Source organism: Camelus ferus, chromosome 18, assembly GCF_009834535.1.
Source record: "Camelus ferus isolate YT-003-E chromosome 18, BCGSAC_Cfer_1.0, whole genome shotgun sequence".
Classification (NCBI taxonomy): Eukaryota; Metazoa; Chordata; class Mammalia; order Artiodactyla; family Camelidae; genus Camelus; species Camelus ferus.
The window spans coordinates 27,173,280-27,196,399 of record NC_045713.1 but is presented as its reverse complement, the minus strand read 5'-3'; the positions used below and the strand labels follow the sequence as shown (position 1 = coordinate 27,196,399).

General features: G+C 41.5%; 1 long non-coding RNA gene across 1 annotated transcript in view; it reads right to left on the bottom strand.

Annotated features, from left to right (window-relative positions):
- Nucleotides 1–384: 384 nt before the first annotated feature.
- The window catches only part of LOC116657583, a 240,720-nt gene continuing 217,984 nt past the window's right edge, over nucleotides 385–23,120 (bottom strand). Inside the window, exon 3 of the long non-coding RNA XR_004312744.1 lies at nucleotides 385–586. This is a non-coding gene — a long non-coding RNA (uncharacterized LOC116657583). The remainder of the gene's footprint in view (nucleotides 587–23,120) is intronic.

Genomic DNA, 23,120 nt, shown 5'->3' with positions numbered 1-23,120 from the left:
AGCCATCCTTCTCCATGGTGCTGATTTATACATATTCTAATATGCAGGAAAGGGTTAGGCTTAATGAATGCAAACAGATTTTGATTCTTCCCCTTTATTATTTTGAAAGCCATATTAACCTGGGCAAGGCTGACCTTATGAAAGCTGCAGTGAGAGTCTGCCCATGTTGGGGGAAGCCATCAATCGCCTGAAAATATCTCCCCTGATGCTGATAACCCATCATTCAAAATGCATTCTTTGAAACTGAGAGCAGCTCATGTAGTGCCAGACACCTGTCCCATCCCCATGTAATAATAACACCAACATTCCAGGACCAGGGTGGAGTCCAAGAAGCTGAGGGTATATGATCCAAGTCATTACCTGGATCAGGGTGGAGTCCAAGAAGCTGAAGGTATATGATCCAAGTCATTACCTGGCATATTGGAGGTGAAGAGGGAGAAGAGGTTGGTTCTGAACAAGCCACATCCACTGTCAGATTTGAGGTAGAGTGAGGAGACCAGAGCTGGAAGGAGCCCAAAGAGGTGGGGCACCAGGTATTCTGATTTAGCACGAAGGGGACAGACTTGCCATTGTAAAGATGCAGGACCTAAAAAGAAAACACAGAGAATTAATAATATTTATACTTTGCATGTGACAAGCATTTTCCTTGGCTCTGGCATTGTTCTAGGAGTTTGACATGCATTGTGTCATATGTCCTCATAAGAACTACAATTATCATCACCTGTATTTTACAGATGGGGAAACTGAGGCTCAGGACAAGTGAGGAATTGCCCAAAGTCACACAACCAAGCAACAGTAAAGCTGAGATTTGATTCCAAATGACTGGATTTCTCAAATAGTGTTGTTGACTTTTATGCCACACTGCCTCATTGTCAGGGGACTGGAGATGCATTCTTTTCTGGAGGGTCTGGAATCTTAGCATCCAGTGGACAGTTTGAAGTACTAGGTGCTGAGAAGGCAAGGTACCATTCTACAAAACCCAAGTCCCACACATTTTTCTTGGGCTGCCCTGGTTTCTTGGGCGAGACTCCACCACCAACACTGACCACAATTTGATATCCATTTCAGATACCATGAAAATGGCTGGGGGCAGCTTGGGGAAGATCCTTGCCCCCTGACCGTTCATCTCTGAGCACTGGCAAATGGCAGTTATGCTATTCACCCAACCAGAGGTCAAAGTAAGCTGCCATGTTAAGACAGCTTTTGGTCTCTAAGCTGTATTCCATGGGCCTAACCACAGCTCTAATTAAGCCAAGACCAGTAAGTTTGGTGCAGGGTTTCTCAGTCTTGGCACCACCAATATCTGGGGAAGGATAACTCTTTGTTACAGGGGCTGTGCTGTGCATTTGTAAGACAGTTAGCAGAATCCCTGGCCTCTACTCACTAGATGACAGCAGCACACTCTGCTCTAGGTGGGACAACCAAAAATGTCTCCAGACATGGTTAGATGTCTCCTAGGGGGACAAAATCACCCCCAGTTGAGAACCACAGGATAGTTCCCAAACTTTAGTGTACCTTAGACCTGCCCTACAGGGTTGATAAAATAGAGATACCTGGATCCCATCTTCAGAGTTTCTGACCCAGCAGTTCTAGGGTGGGTCTAAGAATTTGCACAAACTCCAAGTGATGCTTCTGCTGTTAGCCCAGAAACCACCCTCAGAGAACCACTGAGTTAGTCCATTCCATACTGCGTCCAGAACCATGCATGTCATTAATCCTGAGTGTGGATGACTCTGGGAAGGTCCCCCTCACCTGCCAGAAAAACAAAGCTTCTGGCTTAGACACTGTCCTTAACAGAAGAGTCAAGCAGTGAAAGAAGCCTCGAGTTAGACTCAGAAGATGTGAATTCGAGCTTATAAAAAAAAAAAAAAAAAAAAAAAAAGACTGGGTGACTTTTTAAACTCTCAAAGCTCCAGCTTCCTGATCCATAAAATAAAGGCAAGAACAAGTGACAATCAGCTTACTCTGGACTGTTGGGGACTCAATGAAATAACCTAGTGTTCCCCAAATTTCAATCATCCTCAAAACATGTCACTTACCATATTTACCATAACCTGAAATTAATGCTTCTGTTTAAATCAACTCACTCAAAGAGGCAGGGGGAAAAAAACCTTAATCATCTCTTTTCTCATAAGAAATAATATCTGTGAAATCAGTTTTCACTTGATAATTATGTTTTCCCAAATAGGCATTAAGATAACTCTGAAAAATCCCCATATACCCCTTAAAATCATCTTGTGTACCTCCCATGGTTCACGTTATCACACTTGGGGGAGCACTGAGGTTTGGAACAGTGCTTTATAGGTTGCAAAGTGTTGTACAGAGTCAAGGTGCTGTTACCAGCTTTGTCTAGGCAGGGTGATTGTTGTAACTGTCTTAAAAAGGAGCAAATGTTGAGACCGGGTAGCCATCCCTGACATGCGCTCACGCAGCAAGCATACATTCCTCTTCTGCTCTTAAAGTTTGGCTGTGCACCAGGAATGGGCACTTGAGCCTGTTATCCCATCCCCTTCGGTCTTTAAGAGCTCTTCCTAACATGCCCTAATGCCGTTTCAAATGGGAGATGATGAATTAAAAGGGCAGAGCAATTTGAAGCCAGGAGGAGTATACTTGAAACTAACAAGATTCCCCCCGAGATTCAGTTACTTCTCTTGTAATTACCAAAAAACAGGTCTCACTCCAGAAGAGACCTATCAATGGCTTCAGCATAGCACCTCCTGGAGAGGACTTCATTTCGGAGCCTGGCCCACGTCTGCCTGGAGCCAAAGCCACCTTCATTGCCTGCCTGCCTGCCTGTGATCAAGTGGCATTTTGGTTTTAGCATCTCCTTGGAATAGACTCAGGTCCTCAGGCAACTGCTACTCGCTTTCAACTAGTAGCACTCCCTTCTGTGTGTATTAGACTCACCTCAGAAGCTTTTAGAAAAATTAATGCATGTGCCCCACCCCAGACCAATTGAATCAGAGTCCCTGGAGGTGGGATTTTAAGCATCAGTATTTTTAAAACACTTCTGTTTTCAAAGTCCAAATGTGCATCCATGGTTAAGAACATGGTTTTAAGTGAAGAAGAAAAAAGTCTGGAAATACTTTGATCCTCCCTGTAACCAAAGGACCTCTGCCTTACAGATAAGCATGCACCAATTTCAATTCTAAGAAGAACTCCACGGCCTTTTATCCATGACCCCCCGAGCTCATGCACTGACTTTTTCTCCTCTCCACATGGCAACTTCTGTTCTCCACCTCAAGAGTCAAAGAAGGGAATTAAAAACCCTCTGCATTTATTGAGCAATTCTACCTGCTTTTATCTGTAATTCACTGGATCTTCTTAATGAGGTGGCGCAGTTGCAGTATTTATTATCAAGGAGAACCATTAGATTCCTATCTAGTGTAACCACAGCTGCTGGAATCTCCCCCTGTTTTTCTGAGACCACTTCCTCCACCCTTCATCCACGAAGTTCCAAGGGAAGCTGCCATTTGGTCGAACGTTACTCCCAGCCTTTAGACACAGATGATTGGACCCATGCTGGACACAAGCCTCAGCCAGGCCAATCAGTCCCTTCCCTGAGAGCACATAATGTGGAGGGGTTTGAGCTGGGTTGAGACAGAGGACAAGAAGGAAAAAAGAAAAGCCTTTTGGGTGAATAATCCAGTCACATGCAAACTAGAGGAGCAGTCTTTTTTTTTTTTTTAATTTGTGGGAAGTAAAGGAAGCTAGTATAAATGAACAAGAATGAAGTAAAACACATAGGAGCTCATATAATGGAGGGAGCATCTATGTGGCATTCAAGGCCCTGATTATTCCTATTTGCTCTGACACTCAGACCTGCTTTTGGGCTCCGTGAGGCACCAGTGTTCTAGTAATAAATTTCTCTATTTGCTTAATCTAATCTCAGTGGTTTTCTGTTAGTTGCAACCAAAATAAATTAAGATGACTATGCAGAGGAGACAGAGGAGAGGTGCACAGAAGTATCAGACTTTGGCTGATTCCCTGCAGGAATTTATGATCCAGGAAACACTAGAGAAAAAGCAAAGATCTAGAGTCAGACACAGGTCAGCCCCAAACCCTCACGCACCAGCTGTATTACCTTAGGTGGTTATTGTACCTCTGTGAACCACCGTTTTTTCCCCTTCACTAAGGACACCAATATTTCATGCGGAGGTTGTGAAAATTAAACAGTAGGATGCTGCCTGGCACTCTGCTGGGGCCTCAACTAGCCAGAATTCCTTTCCCTGTCTTAGAACTAGAAGGGCTCTCAGGGAGATGAAGAGGAGAAACCGCTGAGGGCTACCACCCAAGATCTCTGCAGGACCTGGATTTCAAGTGATCATGATCCCTTCAGCTCCCTGCGTGCTCCTGACCCAGGGAGAAGAGGAGGCAAACCAGCCTGACACCCAAGGAGGCCATTTCCACAGTCCTGACCTCATGCAGCCCCGAGGGCATCAGAGCAGCCAATTAAGATGTTTTATCCTGAAAGTCCTCAGTGAAGGCAGGTGGAAAGAGGAGGTCACAGAGCTTGGAGTGCAAAAAGAGAGAAAAAGTTCACGGCTGCCTGTGCTTTCAAAGTCTTATTTTGAAATAAAAATTAGAAAAACAAAACTGGGTCATGGAATTGAAATTCATCAGGGTCCTCAGTAAAAGTTTGAGTTTTTGGGGGGAGGGGGTGGGTAATTAGGTCTATTTATTTATTTTTAGAGGAGGCACTGGGGATTGAAACCAGGACCTTGTGCATGCTAAGCATGCGCTCTACCCCTTGAGCTATACCCTCCCGCCCCAAAAGTTTGACTTTTATGCATCCCAAATAATAGAGGACTATGAGAATGACATTTGGTTATTTGGGGGTCATATGAAAAGTTTGGGCTTTCGAGCCAGAGAGACCTGGGTTCAAGTTTTGACTTTTTTTTGCTTAGATCTGTGGCTTTTCAGCCAGTCACATCTCCTGTTTTAACCTCAGTTTACCCCCAACCCTATTAAATGGAACTCAAACACCTAATTTATTGGGCTAATTAAAGGAATTAAGTAAGATTCGTGTAAAGTACCCAGCACACGGCACGCGCTCAACCAATAACCCCATAAAACTTTAATGTGTCCCTGAAGAACATGCATTTTGGCATCAGACATAGTTGGGTTTGAGTTCTGCTTTTAATTTGACGGCCGAGTGAAATTCCTGAAACTTCAAGACCCTCGGTTTCCTCCTCTGTTAAAAGTAACAGCACCTCCCTAGAGTGGAACCTGATCTTGCCCATCCAGATCCATTTCCCTTTCTTCCTCACAGAGTATGTGACTTTTTTTTTTTCAGGTGCCATGATTTTCCCAGGTGTCCATATGCTCCTGGAAGGCTGGTCACACCCTCAGCTCCCAAGATGACCTGATCCGTCTGGAGGAAACCCTATTCTCTCAATTGATTCAGAATAAGCATACGACACAGCTTTGGTCAACAAGACAAGAGCAGATTACTAGGGACTTTTCAGAAAAGTTCTGTCTTTCCAAGAATCTTTTCCATTCCTGGATGTTATCTGGTCCAGATGCAATGTCTGGGGCTTCCTCAACCATCTTGAGGCCAGCCTATGGATAAAACTAACACTGAGAAAAACAGAGAAGGATAAAAAAGAGCCTGGAGTCCTGGATCCCTACTGATCCTCTGAATCAGCCTACTTTGAAACCTGCCTCATCTCTGAGTTTCCTGTTACAGGCAGAAACATTGTGAGTGACATCACCGAAACCAGCTGGATGTGCAATTTCTGTTTCTTGCATCCAAAAGTATCCTGACTGATGAGAGCTCATTGAGATACCACGTGTAAACCACTAGTCCCAGTCAGCCCTGGCACCCCAGTAAGGGCACAACAAACGGTTAGCTCTTACTGTTGACGCCATCAGAATCATTTTCATCACTAGCCAAGAATAATAAAAATGACAGCAAACATTGCCCCTGTGCCAGGCAGTTTTAAGTGCTCAACATACTTAAATTATTCCATCTTCACAACAGCCCTATGAGATAGATGCATAGTTATACCAATTTCACAGAGGAGAGAAGGAGGTTCAGAGAGATTAAGTCATTTCCCTAAGGTCACGCAGCCGGTAGGTGATAGAAGCAATATTTAAACCCAGGGGGGCCAAGCACCAGAACCTGTGATACAGAGGAGAGGAAGACCGCAAGGAAATCTGATCTGATATCCTGATTTGGCCTCCCTTCTTCCTTCCAACTTCTAAGCAAAGTCAAGGAAGATGCAGAGGGTCCTTAGAGAGGGACCACCACGAGGTAGGGAGGGGGCTGATCTGGGAGTCAGGGATGTATGTGTGACCTCGAGTAAGATAACACTGTGACTCAACTGCTGACTCGTAAAGGGGGCAGGGGGTTTGCCTACCTCGTGGGATGGCTGTGGGGACTGACTGGGTAGAATGCTTCCCGTCCAGTGTGTGAGTCAGAGACTAAACGAGAGCCATCAGAGATCAGCTATCACAGCATTGAGCATTTCCCCACCTTTCTCCCATTTACCGGTTGCCTGTTCTGCCTCATTTAATGATGACATGAAGAGGAAGAAAGACTTCGGGAGACTATCTGAATGCCAACCAAGGTGGCAGTTACCACTGTAATTGAAATCCCTTTCTCTGATCTCCTCACTACGCAGTCTGATGTTAATTCCCTTCCAGGGCTTCATTTCATAACCAAGGCCAATTGGACTCATTATCTCCCTGTCAGCACCATGAGAACTGAAGACCAGCTGTCATGACCAACTTGTCCCTGCTCGGAATAGAATCTGGGAAGGAGAAGAAGTCGAGGGTGAATTCCCTGTACGGGTCATTAACCCCGAGGACAATATCCAAGGATTCTTGGCCTAGCCCTGCCCTGGGTAAGGCTTCAAATGCCAGGAACCTTCTGAGTAACCTCAGGGAATGACCTTTGAAGGAGGAAGCTCCACAGTCAGGACAGAAGAAGTAACACGTGGCCGAAATGAAGACAGCATGATGTCTGGATTTGTGAATCATACCAAACCAGAACGCAGGTTCCGCGGGCTAGAATCCAAGCGGCCCTGTGACCTTGGGCAGGTTCCCTAATCTTGCTGAGCCTCGGTTTTCTTGCCTGTGTAATGGAATAATAACCTATACAGGCATATCTCAGAGATACTGTGGGTTTGGTCCCAGGCCACCGCAATAAAGCGAATATTGCAATAACGTGGGTCACACGAGGTATCCGGTTTCCCAGTGCATATAAAAGTTATGTTCACACTGTACTGTAGACTGTTAAGTGTGCAATAGCATCATGTCTTAAAAAAACACTGTACATACCTCAATTAAAAATACTTTATTGCTAAAAACCACTAACCATCATCTTGAGCCTTCAGAGAGTCATAGCAGAATATCAAAGATCACTGATCCCAATCACCATAACAAATACAATAATAGTGAAAAAGTTTGAAATATTGCAAGAATTACTGTAATAGGGAAGAACAAATCTGACTCCAGTAGAGGTCTGTTTCTTTTACTTTAACCTTTGTATTTTCTTGCTTTTGCTACAAATTACTCACTAAAAGGGTGTTGCCTATAGCTTAAAGTATACATAATGGCCCTCTGGGAACCCTGCCTCCCATGCCTTAGTGTTAAGCTAAAATCCTTTTGTTTACACTCACAGGAAACATCCTGTCCCAGACCACTTGTGAAAGGCAGCAGGAAAGAAGAAATTAACACATCCCCTCCTGACTCTGGCTAGAACCAGGAAATATTTGCAACAACTCTCCTTTTTAGCTTTACCTCTTCACCTCCCCCTCTCTTTGCTCTATAAAAGAAACTAGTATCCAAACCCAAGCAAGATGGTTCTTTGGGACACTAGTCCACCATCTTCTCAGTCTGCTAGCTTTCCAAATAAAGTTGCTATTCCTTGCCCTACTATCTCATCTCCTGATTTATTGGCCTGTTGTGCGGCAAACAATATGAGCTTGGACTCATTAACATTACCAAAATGGGACACAGAGACACAAAGTAGGCAAATGGCATTGGAAAAATGACACCAATAGACTTACCTGACATAGGGTGGCCACAAACCTCCAAGTTGATTTACAACATTACATTAATTTCAGGTGTACAACATAGAGATTCAGTATTTTTATAGATTTTATAGATTATATTCCATTTAAAGTTATTATAAAATATTGGCTATATTCCCTGTGCTGCACAACATATCCTTGCATTTTATTTATTTTATACATAATAGTTTGTACCACTTAATCCCCTACCCTTACCTTGCCCCTCCTCCATCCCTTTTCCCACTGGTAACCACTAGAGTGTTCTCTATATCTGTGAGTCTGTTTCTGTCTTGGGGTTTTCTTTTGGGGGGGAGGGGTAAAAAAAACCCACCAACATCCGTGAAAAGCAATAAAGTGAGGCACAATAAAATGAGGTGTGCCTGTATACAGAGATGCTAATAAAATATGACCATCCCCCGAGAGCAACAATTTTTCTTCTTATGTACCATGAAGTGGGAAAGCATCCTTCTTGCTTCAACATGGCTGCTTCCCAGCCATTTCTTTTCCTTCCTGCTTCCAAAATTTCAGCTTCTTTGAAGTTCAAGCCAAGCCTTTACCATCCACGGCCCCTTCTCTTCACAGCCTTCTAATGGCTTCACAGCCACTCACTGAAGATTCTAGCACCTGGACCACTGTCTTCCTGTCCACCCTTATTCCCTTCATCCTTCCTTGTAACTTCAATATCCATGTGAATTATCCAATTATCCATCCAAGGATCCAGTTCCTTGGGTCCTTGGCCACCCTACTGCCATAGATCTGTTCTTTTGTCTCACCTCAGCCACGCATTTGCATGACTACACTCTAGAACTTTGAGAGCACCAGGTCTGAGACCTCAAACTTAGGTATTCCCTCCTCTTACTTTTCTAACTCATCCTTGGCGGGAACCTCTAATCCAATTACTCTTCCCCCACCATTAAGGTCTCCAACCCATAGTACCCCCTCACGGATCATCTTTTGTCCACTCTTCCTTTCTTCTTCACACAGTTGCGTTCTCAAACACTAAACCATATCTCTTGGGGACAACCATTAACTCTTTTACTTCCCCTTCCCTCTGTTTTGTTTCCCCATCCAGGTCAAGCCAATGCTTCACCTCTTCTGAGCCTGCAGCCCAACAACACAACATGATTGGAGAAACACAAACCCAGCTGACTGACTTCACTTTACCCTTATGACCATAGTCATACTGGAAAATCTAGTTGTGTTTCCCTGGAACGTTTGCCTTTCTGTTTTTCCAGGATGACTATTCAATATCTTTTTCCCCAAATTCCCATGCCTCTTCTCTCTTCCTTGGAAAGCAGGTGACTTTTCTCTTATTTCACTAAAAACTAGAAGGATTCAAAAAACTCTTTCACTGTCCCACCACCACCACCAAATTTACAGGCACCAGTACAGACTAATTCTTTCTTCCCTGTTATGCTGGGTGGACTGTCTAGGCTGGACCAACCCCTCCACTACGACTCTTTCCTCCTCAAAGACTTTACTGCTTCAGTTGTCTCTTCTTTCTCCTGCATCAATTCTCCCCTCTTTATGGATCATTCCCATAAGCACACAGATGAGCTATGGCAGCTCTCGTTTTAAGAAAACTTCCCTGGATACTATATCTCCTTCCCTTTAGCATCCTATTGTTTTCAACTTACTGCTAACTACGCCACAATCCAGGCTTATTCTAACGGTATCTATGTGAGTCTTAGCTACACCATTTCATTTATCAAGGCTGCCAACAACCTCCATGTTGCCAAAATTAACAGTCAACTCTCAGCCCTCCTCTTACGAGAATTCTCAGCAATCTTTGATACATGGGGCCATTCTTCCTTCTTCAAAATATGGAACAAACGAATGAATACAACAAAACAGAAAGAGACTCATAGATACAGAGAACAAACTAGTGGTTATCAGCGGGAAGAAGGTTGCAGGAGGAGCAAGATAGAGAAAAGGGATTAAGAGGTATTACCTACAAGGAATACAATAAAAAAGATACAAAGAATTAATGTATGGCAAGGCAACAGAACTAACTTTTTATAATAAATTTAAATAGAGTGTAATCTATAAAAACATCAAATCACTATGGTGTATACTTGAGACTAATATAACATTGTAAGTCAACTACACTTCAATTAAAAAAAAAAAACAGTTTGCACCTAAATTCGGAGATATCACCCTTTTCTTCTTCACTGGAAGCTCGTCTTCAGTGTCTTTTGCTAGATCTTTCTCATATATTAACTTCTCGATGCTGAAATAATCCAAGGCTTGATCCTTAGCCTCATCTTCCCTTGCCTCCCCTCCCCTCTCCTCTGCTCTTCTCTAGATGGAGTCATCCCTTTCTCATTTATCACCTGCATGTTAATAACCCCAGAATTAACATTGCCAGCCAACCTTTCCACAGTCCTCTACTCTTCCCTGACCTCTCCTATTGCTGATTCAAAATCTTCATGTAGACATCTAATGAGCATCCTCAGTACGTTGGGTCAAAAACAGAACTTTTGACTTCTCGGAGAAAACCTACTCCATATCCAAAAAAAATGTATTTTTAATCTTATCATTCATCACTACCTTCATCATAACTCTTATCGTAAGGCAGAGCTTAACAAACTATGGCCCTTGGGCCAAATCCAGCCCACCATCTGTTTTTTGTAAATGTGTTTTACTGGAAAACAGCCAACCTCCACATTTGTATATTGTCTGTGTCTGCGTTCATGCTACAGTAGTAGAACTGAGTGCTTGTGACAGAAATCATCTGGTCCACAAAATCTAAAACTTTCACCACTTGGACCATTACAGAAAAAGTCTGCTGCCTGTTGGCCTAACCTACCATTGTTTCATTCCTGTGTGACTGCCCTGGCTTCCTAGCTGGCAGTCTTTCTTCCATTATTTTCCTTTTTATTCACCCAGAAATCAGAATGGTGTTCTTAAAATACATATCATATGTTGTCACTCCCCTAATTAAAAGGCTCTAATTGTTCAATCATATTTGCAATAAAAGCCACACTCTGTGTCACAACCTACAAGGCCATAAATGATCAGGACCTACTTTCCTCTCCAACTTTGTTTCCTACAACTTTTCTTCTTACTCAGCAGACTCCAGCCCTATAGCCTTTTTACTGTTCCTCAGATAAGCCAAGCTCTTTCATTCTTCAGGGTCTTTGTACATGTTTTGCAATCTGCCTAAAGCACTTTCCATCCACATATCCCCATGGCTCCTTCTTTTCATTATTCAGGTCTCTGTTCCAGTATCTCATCTGTTATAAGAATGTCATTTTTTATTTGACAGGGATTTTGTCTCTCTCATTCACTGCCATGTCCACAGTGCCCTCCTATTGTAGACTCTCAATATATAATCACTGAGGGTATAAATGAATGACTTCTAACATAGAGATGAGCAAAAGGAACCGTGGGATAACAAAACAAAGGCATATAGCACTAAGGGATGGTTAAGAAGGCTAGAAAAGAGGCCCCTTTTTCACTCCCTCCTCTTTGGAGACAGCCTGCACTCTGTCTATGGAATGTGTACCTACTTTTACTTTAACCTGAGCACCCAACTCCCACACCTCTTTCCTTGCCTTTTGAAACAGCCTGCACTCTATGCAGTATGTATCTCTCTAAATAAATATACCTTTACTCAAAAAAAAAAAAAAAAGGTTAGAAGAGGAGACAGTGGAAGGGGCAGAAAGAAGAGTGGGAAATTTGTCCAAAGACAGGCACTATGAGAGAAGGTGGCACACTTAGGAGAGCACAAGTAGAGGCACATAGAGAGCATACCACAGATCACATAGATCAGGGTGAGGGAGGTGGAAATAGATATGCAGAAGATGATAAAAGACCGTGAATGTCAAGCTAAGATGTTTATGCATTTCTGAGGTCATCGAGAAGTTACTGAAGACTAAATAGAATAATTATGACATGATCAGAAATGCTGGTATCCAGTATTAGTGATGTCCTACTGTACATCCCAAATTGTCTCTCCTCTACTATGAAGTTTTTATAAATAGTTCCTCTGGATTTTCACTATTAAGGGTATTAATTTGGTATCTGGTTCTAGAGTCAAGTTTCAAAATTTTCATAATCTCTCCTGCACCAAACTCATTCTTAGAATTCCATAATACAGTAATTACCTAAAGTCTTATAAGAACTATACATGCAACAGTGTTCACTGCAGTATTATTTATAATAGGAGAAAATGCATATTTAACTAAATACTTAACAGAAACAAAATTGTTAAGAAAAATATGGTACACCTACTTATTGTGGTTTTATGCAGTCATTAAAATAATATTTTTCTAGAGGGTCAGGAAAAAAAAAAAAACAGGTGGCTACCAAAATCTAGGGCTGGGAGGAGATGATTTAAAAGGTTTATGAGAAAAATTTTGGTGACAGTGGGGCTGTTTCATATCTTGATTATGGTAATGGTACACATTTGTCAAAATTCAGAGAATTTTGTGCACTAAAATGGGTGAATTTTACCATGTGTAAACTATACCCCCAAAATCCTCAAGAAAAATTTTAAACTGTATTTTTTTATTATTTTGAGTGCCATGGGGAAATTACACATGCGATATGAAACAATATCAAGTAACATAGAACTATGTACAGAAAAACATACTAGAAGAAACTATGCCAAAATACTAACAGTAGATTATCTATTGGTGGTGGGACAGCAGACGTTTTCTAGATTTTTTTTTCCTTTTCTGTGCTTCATTCTGATGATGAAAGAAGTAAAGTTTCCTTTAAAAATATGTTACATTATGGAAGTTTCTCTAAAGTTTCTTTTGATTGTCTTTGGCTTTGGGGTCCTTCAAACAGCTTACACCACTTTGCTTGATATCTATGATTTACTGGAGAGGAAATGGTGGTAAGCACCATGGACAGCTCCTGGGCATTTGCTAGGGTGGCTTTAGCATGAGCTTTGCATGGGATTCTAACAGACGCCCACTTCCATCGCCCCATGGCAATTCTCAGGTCAGAAGATATAGCTTTTCTCTTAGAAGGCTCTGTGATTCAATGTCCTCTGCTAACAAACCCACACCCCGGTCCCTGCCTCCCTTTTCAGGCTTTTGTGAAGAAACATGAGACACACTCAGAATACTTGGTGACGACCAGAGAAAAACTGTGTTATTATCTAAACTCTTGAAGTAGATAATCTCCTCAAAACTATTTCATAAATCACATCTTGGAATCTGTCAGAAAATACATATTGCAAACAACAATAACAATTGTGTCCTTTAGAAAATGGATTTTAAACTTCCATTCCGTCAGAACGTTTTTCCCAAACGCAATATATGTTTTTGCCTCCTTGTCTGAACGGTTATGATGAACTGAAGTGGTGGTGAGGGGACAACATGCTAATGAGGACAAGCAGAGAAACCAAGAAACAAGATGGAGAAGCTATAATAAATTATAGATTTTGATAAATTATCCCACACTGTTGAGTTTCAATTACAGAAACACACAGTCTACACAAGTAATTACTGAAGAAATTACCACAGAAGCACATCCATTCATTGAATTATAAGGCATCAATTCTGTCCCCTGATTGCATCTTCAGTTCCAAGGATGGCAATCACAGCTTCACACAAAACTTTAATAACACAATCTTTTTTGGATTAAAAAATGCCATTTGATATAAAATGTGTACAGGGATGATAAGAAAAGGCTGCTGACTCATACTGAGAAGGGAAATGGCTTCAATGAGTTAACTGCAAAGCCAAAACTTTGACAGCTGGAAGTTGATCACTCAAGGAGCCTGCTCTAAATGTGAATTCTAATGCTCTCTGAGGGTCTTTGACATCATCTTGGGGGTCAAGAGAGATGACCCATGGAGGATAATGCATAGCAACCAACACATCCTGTTGATGTTGGAGTGTCATGAAAGGTTAGGGCTGGATAGATCTTTAAGGGTTTTTAGTCTAACTTTCAACCCAATGCTTACATCCCTTCCTCAAATCAATGTCCAGTTATATATACACAACATACATGTGTACTCACATGTTAAACCCCTTACAGAAGACACTCTTAATGTCCCCTTATGTTCCTTCACTCTTTTTAAAGCTATTTTTTAATCACCTTTATTTAAAGTTGTAATTTATATGCAGTAATATGCAATCATTTAAATGAAGTTGGATGAATTTGGATACGTACATCAGAGTAACCATCATTATATTCAACTTACAGAATATATGCATCACTCCAAAAAGTTCTTTCATAACTCTTTTGAGTCAATACGTCTCCCACCCAACCCCAGAAGCAATCACTTTTTGTTTTCTGTCACTATAGTTTAGCTTTGCTTTTTCTAAATTTTCCTATGAATGAAATCATAGTTTGTCCTTTTTGTGTCTGTCATCTTTCCATCAGCATAATGTTTTTGAGATTCATCCACATTGTTGCATATAATAATTGTTGCCTCTTTCTATTGCTGAGGAGTATTCCATCATACAGATGGACATATCACAGACTGTTTGTGTATTCTCTGTTGATGGACATTTGCTTAGTTTCCAGGTCATGTCTTCAGGAATAGCATCTCCTTCCCAAGGTTGTTAAGAGCTAAACCACCATCTAATTCAACCAGCATTGATTGAAAGGGTGGACTGGTCAAGAGAGTGAGGATGATTCTTCAGAACTCGTAACTGTGAGTGTATCAGTCACTAGGAAAGGATGGTGAACTCGCAGAATGAAGGACGAGAAGACATCTAACACCAGGCAGTATTCTAAGCCCTCTACAAATATTTAAAAAATTAATCCTTACAATATTTATTATTATACTACACCATCATAAACTAATAGTTCATATTATCATTAGATGTGAATAGAAACAGGACACACACTGTGATGGGAATGTAAGAGTTCAAACACAAGATGCTCTCATTGTGGGATCCTCACCAAATCTCTATGCATCTCTTTTGAAGAAGGAAAGACTCGGAGAAATTGAGTTGCCTGTCCAAGTCTCCTAAGGATTTGAACCTAGATTTGTCTGACTCTAAGTTCTAGGCCGGTGTGTGTGTGCGCACACAGGCGTGCATGTGTTTGATATATGTTCTCTTTGTGTGTATGTATTTACATATGTGGTGTGCATATTTATGTGTGTTTGGTATGTGTATGTATGTTTGTGTTGTGTGTGCATGTGTTCTGTTTCCTCCTGAGCATGTGTGAGCTCACACACTCACTCCTTAGCCTCTGAGCTTGGAGGATAAGGTCGTGGGCTGTGGTTGGCTGGGTGTGCCTCTCCTGTCCCAGCATGTTTCGTGCACAGCCCTCCTTTAATTTTCCATATGGGAAAAGCATAAGCACCCCACTTTACAGATGGAACTGTTATTAGTTGAGGAGACTAAGGAGGACAGCTGAGTTCAGGTACATCCGAACACGCCTTTGGTCCATTAGGGGAATGAGGTACCCAGAGAGGGGAGTTAAGGATTTGCTGCTCGTAACAGCCATCCCAGAACACCTTCTGTGCTACGACCTTAGTCTAAGCCACGATGATGCTGATAAGACTCCCGGTCTCCCTGCTCCTTCCTGCCCCCTCTATTCCATTTTCCTTAGAGTGATTCCTGACGCCTTGAGGATGAACTGCAAACGCTTTCCCCTAGCCTCTGGTGCCCCAACATCAGAGGTCTGCAAACTGTGGCCCTTGGGCCAAAGACAGTCAAACATTTGTTTTCATCAGAAAGGTTTTTTGGAACACAGCCACACCCACTCATTTTTGTGTCATTTGAGGCTGCTTTTTCTGTAAATGGCAAAGTTGAGTGTTGCAACAGAAACCATATGGTCCGCAAACCCCGAACTATTTACCATGTGGCCCGTTACTGGGAAAGTGTGCCGACCCCTGCCTGACATCATCTGGCTCTGGTCTCTGGCTCACCCACAGGACCGTCCACCATCCTCCTCTGCCCCAGCCACACCGGCCTCCGTGAAGCCCCTCCTCTCCATGGACCAATGTCCCTCCTTGTGTCTTCACAGGGCTGACTTTTCACCACCAAGCTCCTACCTCAAATGCCTCAGAGAGACCATTCCACTGTTTTACTTTCTTTACTATACATATTACTTGGGAAATTCTACATTTATTCCTTTACTTAAATAATTTATTCATTCAGCAAATGTTTATTGAGTGTTTACTATGTGTGAGGCAAATGGTATAGGCCAGTGGATGAGACAGAAATGTTTCTGTCATTAGAATGTGAGTGGAGCTCACATTCTAACTGAGGGAAACAAAAAATAATTACGTTAACATACACACAGAATCATTTCATTTAGTGAGAAGGGCTATGAAGACAACACTGGGTGGGGAGTATGTTAGGCAGAGTGCACTGAAAGGTTAATTTCGGAGCTGAGAGCTGAGTGACAAGAAGGAGTGAAACATATGAAGTGTAGAATATTACAAAAATAGGGAACAGCAGGTGCAAAGGTCCTGGGGGCAGGAAGGAACTTTGAGGAATTGAAAGAAAGCAAAGTGGCTGGAGCCCAGTGAGCATGGGTGAGGTGTCCCCCTTCTCCCTTGGTAGGTTTGAGACCTCACTTATTTTGTTCACTGTTGTCTTTCCAGTTCCTAGAAACAAACGCTCCTACCTTGGTTCTCAGTTTCCTCATCCCTGCAACAAGAAAGGTAAACTAGACAATGTGTCAGTGCCTCGCCGGCTCAAGCCTATATAGAACTTGAGCTTCTGAGATTACAGAGTTAAAATGCATTGGCTTCCCCTTACAGCACCAGCAAAACATTCTCATCATCATTTTTAAAACCACCAAAGTGGCAACTCTTAAACATGGATCTGCAAACACACAGCTGAGCTGAGAATTTACAGCACGGTCTCTCAGATGCGCAGTTCGTCAGAACATCAACAAAGCAAGATTCTTGGATGACAGTCTGGCCCTTCTGACTCCAGGCCTTTCTGGGAATATCAGATCCATAATGAAGCTTTTTAAAATAGCTTCCTCCCTACACTCTTGTTTTTTTAAAAAATATCTAAGTAGTCACTTTGAAAGGGGAAGGAGGAACTAATGGACTAATAACTTTTTTCCCTCTGCGTTTCCATGATCTCTGTCACTGTTTCTTCCTTGAAATGACTAAGTCGGGGAGAACATTCAATCCAAGTATTTATTAATGGACACAAAGATAAAAATCCACTGATGCTCTTTGCTCCCTTTCTGTCTTTTACACACACACACACCCCTGCAATCACATACCAATGTATCAGATGCACAGTCATTGATGATAGTCACTAAAAAACACACAAGCACAGACACAGACTTATATTAACAGCCTGCAGTGCCTGCACAAGTATTCACAAGCAAAAACTGCCTACACGTATGAATATTCACATGCACCCGACACGCTTACAATGATAGTCACATAAGCCACACATCCATCCACTGTCATACTTACAAACAGAAAACCAATGTGCGTTTGCAATAGAGCACTCACACGCTCACACGTGCACACACAGCACAGACATGCGGGTACACACACAGCCTCAGATGTAAGTTCTGAGAAACTCACACATAAATATAAAGACAGGCACACGAGGCCACACACTGACCCACATGTAACTGTGGGCACACGCACAGGCATGCACTCACGTGCAGAAGTACTCAGAAGCACTCAAATGACATGCATGTGATGGCTCCCCCGACCCCAGCAGGCAGACACACAGTTGCTACGTGTGGACACACAATTGCTGTGTGCGGACACACACACTCAGGGGCTTCCTATTGTTTTCCTAAATAAGCAGAGCAAAAGAAATACAATTGGTAGAAGATTGAGGAGGCATTTTTGCTTCTGCTGTGCTTTTTTTTTTACCCCCGTTATGAAATGGAAAATCAATTCTAGTGAAAGAAGTGAAGCAGCCAGAAAATCAGATGCAGGCTCGGGGGAAGCGGGCTCTGGTATTCATCTCTGCAAAGACCAGGAGGATGAGGAGGTTTGGCTCTGCGGGGAGCCAGATCTCTGCTCTTGAAATTCATGAAATCCTCACCAGAGGTAGTCTCCCAGGATAGTCCTCACCATCCTGCTAATTCATAGCAACACACTTATGTTTATCATTCCTTTTGACTTGGGGTGGGTGGGGGCGGGGTGGGTTGGGGAGACGATTTCACTTCTGTGTTCGCTGTTTTTGTTTTTGTTTTTGTTTTTTTTTAGCTGCAACGCAAGGTGGTAAGGGCAGGTGTCCTGATGCCTTGGAAGAGTTAATCACCCCCAGGAACCACGGCAGTGATTTCACATCTTCTATGGTGCCGGCGGTGGGCTGAGTGCTGCTGTTCCTTTAACTCACAGAACTCCTGCAATAACCCTGAGAAAGGAAATGTACTGTTATCACCATTTTGCAGGTGAGTAGAGTGAGGCTAAGGGAGGTGAGAACTGGCTCACGGTCACAACTGATGAGGCTGCCCTTTGAGCCCAGGCTGGATTTGGAAAGATAGTCCCAGCAGGTGGTAGAGCCTGGAGTTTTAGAACAATGAGGGTTTTGTTTTTTTTTTTTTAAAAAAGCTTTATTTTTAAACAGACTTTTAAAACGAGCAGAAGCGCAATCCATTTCACAAGGCCAGTCTGGCTCCTCTCTGATCGTTAGTCTCTGTCCCATGGGAACAACTTTCCTTGGGAAGCAGAAGTCACAAAAGCCACAAAAGGAACAAAGGATGAGCTGGTTCAGGCTTTTAACGATAGCAGTTTCTCAGCCTGGGGCACTACTGACATTTTGAACCAGGCAGTTTTTTGTTGCAGGGAGACTGTCCTGTGCGTTGTGGGATATTGAGCTGCATCCCTGGCCTCTACACACTGGATGTCAGTAGCTCCCCTCAATTGGCTGTGACAACCAAACATGCCTCCAGTCATCGCCAAATGGCCCCCCGGGGGGGGGGGGCAAATCATCCCTGGATTAAACCGCCTGGCCTCCCCAAGATTCCACGCAGACTGACATCCTCACTGACAAGGAATCCAAACCACTAAGAAGTAGTGGAGCTGGGAGGCTAAGACTCCTTAACTTCAAAATACTGTATCCTCCTGCTTCTGAAAACCTGCATTGGGGACTTCTTTCACTCACAGTACCACTATTTTAAACAAACTCTTTAAATGAGATCGACAACTTGTGAATGTAGCTATTAAAGAGGTCGTGCCCTTTACTTTATCATGGCTTCATGATGCGATATCTGGGGACACTGCTAACGAGCAGTTATGTCCAAATTTCAGCTGCACCTTCCCCCAGAACTCCCAACTCTGAATCATCAGCTCTTACAGACACATTAGTCTGGAGCAAAAAGTAGCATGCACTCTCTAGTAAAATTAATGTCGTCTCCTTCATTTCATTCCACAGCCAGACGAATGAATAAATGAATGGACTACGTGAATATGCAAATAATCCACAGCTCATTGGTTCCTTCAAATATCCTATTCATAATACATTCAAGAAAAAGCCAATAGCAATAAAATCTCTTTGACACTGGAGCTTTCAAGTTTGTTTTCTTAATACCCCACGGTTGACCTAAAAGAATAACTAGGAATTACCAAGGTTAAGCCAACCTGGACAGGGAAAGAGAGACTGCAAGTTTCTGGGGTCCTATAATTGCTTCCAATTCCCCAAAGCCAAGGTTACTGTTACCAGGAAGTTCCCAAAACTCTAATCCCAAGAGATTAGAATTTTTGTATTCAATATTAACTTTGACAGTCAATGAAGGAAAATTGATTTTGTTAAAGCAAGTTTAAAAGGCCATGCAGAATATCACTAATTATCAGAGAAATGCAAATCAAAACAGCAATGAGGTATCATCTCACACTGGTCAGAATGGCCATTATTAAAAAGTCCATAAATGATAAACACTGGAGCGTGTGTGGAGAAAAGGGAACCCTCCTACACAGCGAGAATGTAGTTTGGTACAGCCATTATAGAAAACAGTATGGCGGTTCCTTAAAAAACTAAAAATAGGAAAACTATAAAACACTGATTAAGAAAATTAAAGAAGACTTAAAAAAATGGAAAGATATCCCATGCTCTTGGATTGGAAGAATCAATATTGTTAAAATGGTCACACTGCCCAAGGCAATCTACAGATTTAATGCAATCTCTACCAAATTACCCAGGACATATTTCACAGAACTAGAACAAATCATAATAAAATTTATATGGAACCACAAAAGACCTAGAATTGCCAAAGCATTACTGAAGAAAAAGAGGCTGGAGGAATAACTCTTCCAGACTTCAGACAATACTTAACAGAGCTACAGTAATCAAGACAGCATGGTACTGGTACAAAAAACAGACATATGGACCAATGGAACAGAATAGAGAGCCCAGAAATGAACCCACAAACTTTTGGTCAACTCATCTTCGACAAAGGAGGCAAGAATATACAATGGAATAAAGACAGACTCTTCAGCAAACGGTGTTGGGAAAACCGGACAGCAGCATGTAAATCAGTGAAGCTAGAACACTCCCTTATACCATACACAAAAATCAACTCAAAATGGATCAAAGACTTAAACATAAGACAAGGTACAATAAACTTCCTAGAAGAAAATATAGGCAAAACATTAACTGACATACATCTCAAAAATGTTCTCCTAGGGCAGTCTACCCAAGCAATAGAAATAAAATCAAGAATAAACAAATGGGACCTAATGAAACTTACAAGCTTCTGCACAGCAAAGGAAACCATAAGTAAAACAAAAAGACAACCTACGGAATGGGAGAAAATTTTTGCAAATGAAACTGACAAAGGCTTGATCCCCAGAATATATAAGCGGCTCATACGACTTAATAAGAAAAATACAAACAACCCAATCCAAAAATGGGCAGAATACCTAAACAAGCAATTCTCCAAGGAAGAAATACAAATGATCAGTAGGCACATGAAAAGATGCCAATATCACTAATTGACAGAGAAATGCAAATCAAAACTATGATGAGGTATACCCTCACACCAGTCAGAATGGCCATAATTAAAAAGTCCACAAATAACAAATGCTGGAGAGGCTGTGGAGAAAAGGGAACTCTCCTACATTGCTGTTGGGAATGGAATTTGGTGCAGCCACTATGGAAAACAGTATGGAGATTGCTCAAAAGACTAGGAATAGACTTACCATATGACCCAAGAATCCCTCTCCTGAGCATATATCCAGAAGGAACTCTACTTCAAAATGACACCTGCACCCCAATGTTCATAGCAGCACTATTTACAATAGCCAAGACATGGAAACAGCCTAAATGTCCATTAGCAGATAACTGGATAAAGAAGATGTGGTGTATTTATACAACGGAATACTATTCAGCCATAAAAACTGACAACATAACACCATTTGCAGCAACATGGATGTTCCTGGAGAATGTCATTCTAAGTGAAGTAAACCAGAAAGAGAAAGAAAAATACCATATGAGATTGCTCATATGCGGAATCTAAACAAACAAACAAACAAAAACAAAACATAAATACAAAAGAGAAACAGACTCATAGACATAGAATACAAACTTGTGGTTACCAGGGGGATGGGGGGGTGGGAAGGGACAGAGTGGGATTTCAAAATGTAGAATAGATAAACAAGATTGTACTGTGTAGCACAGGGAAATATATACAGGATCTTGTGGTGGCTCACAGCAAAAGAGAATGCAACAATGAATGTATGTATATTCATGTATAACTGAAAAATTGTGCTGTACACTGGAATTTGACACAACATTGTAAAATGACTATAACTCTATAAAAAAAAGTTTAAAAAATAATAAAATAAAATAAAAACAAAAAACCTAAAAATAGAGTTACCATATGATCCAGCAATCCCACTCCTGGGCATATATCCAGAGGGAAACTCTAATTCAAAAAAATGCATGCACCTCAATATTCATAGCAGAACTATTTACAATAGCCAAGACATGAAAGCAACCTAAATGTTCATCAACAGATGACTAAATAAAGAAGATGTGATAGATATATATATGGAATATATATATAATGGACTACTACTCAGCCATAAAAAATAAAGAAAAATGGCATTTGTAGCAACATGGATGGATCTAGAGATTATCATACTAAGTGAAGCAAGCCAGACAGAGAAAGAAAAATATCATATGATATCACTTATATGTGGAATCTAAAAAAATGATACAAATAAACTTGTTTACAAAACAGAGACTCACAGACATAGAAAACGAACTTACGATTACTAAAAGTGAAAGGGGTGGGGGAGAAGGATAATGTAGGAGTTTGGGATTAGCAGATACAAACTACTGTATATAAAATAGATTTAAAAAATAGATAAACAACAAGGCCCAACTGTATAGCACAGGGAACTATATTCAATACCTTCTAATAACCTATAATGAAAAAGAATATGAAAAAGAACATATAACTGAATCACTATGCTGTACACCAGAAACTAACACAACACAACACTGTAAATCAACTAAACATCATTAAAAAAAAAAAAAAAAAAAGCCATGCAGAGACTGTACCAATCCTATGCCGGAAGTCATTCATTCATTCATTCATTCATTCAGTGCTTACTGAGTGCTGACTATATTCTAAGCATGCCACTTGGCACAGAGACAAACTGTTAGACTTGCAGCCATATAGTGATTTAAAGTATACACAGTATTTTATATCACATCATTAGAATTTTTGTGAAGCAGGGAGTTTGTGATCTGGTGGTTAAAGAAGCTGGCTCTGAAGTCAGATGACATGCATTCAAAAAGTGACTCCACCACAGTTATCTGTTATTAGACAAGTAACTGAGTTCTCTGAGCCTCAGTTTTCACATCTATTCAACAGGCTGATCAAAACCTCTTAGGGTTGTTGTTAGGATTAAATGAGCAAGCATTTAATGTGGCATTAGTACAGCACTTGGTCATAAAAAGCACTTAATAGAAGTTAGCTATTGTTATCTCTCGAATATTCTACCTGTGCAAAACATGTGTTATCAGGCCCAGAGTCCAATCTGGACTTAGAAAACATTAGTCCTGTCACTCACATAGAGGCCTCTTTTATGGCAAATAAGGATGGCATAACCACCCTCAAGAACCCTTCTAAGAACTGCTGGGGGAAAGAAAAAAATTTTTTAACCTGAACTCAAGAAAATTTGGTAGCTCCTTCAAAAGACGGGAGGAAAGGGGCATACATGAGCTGCATGAGAATAAACCA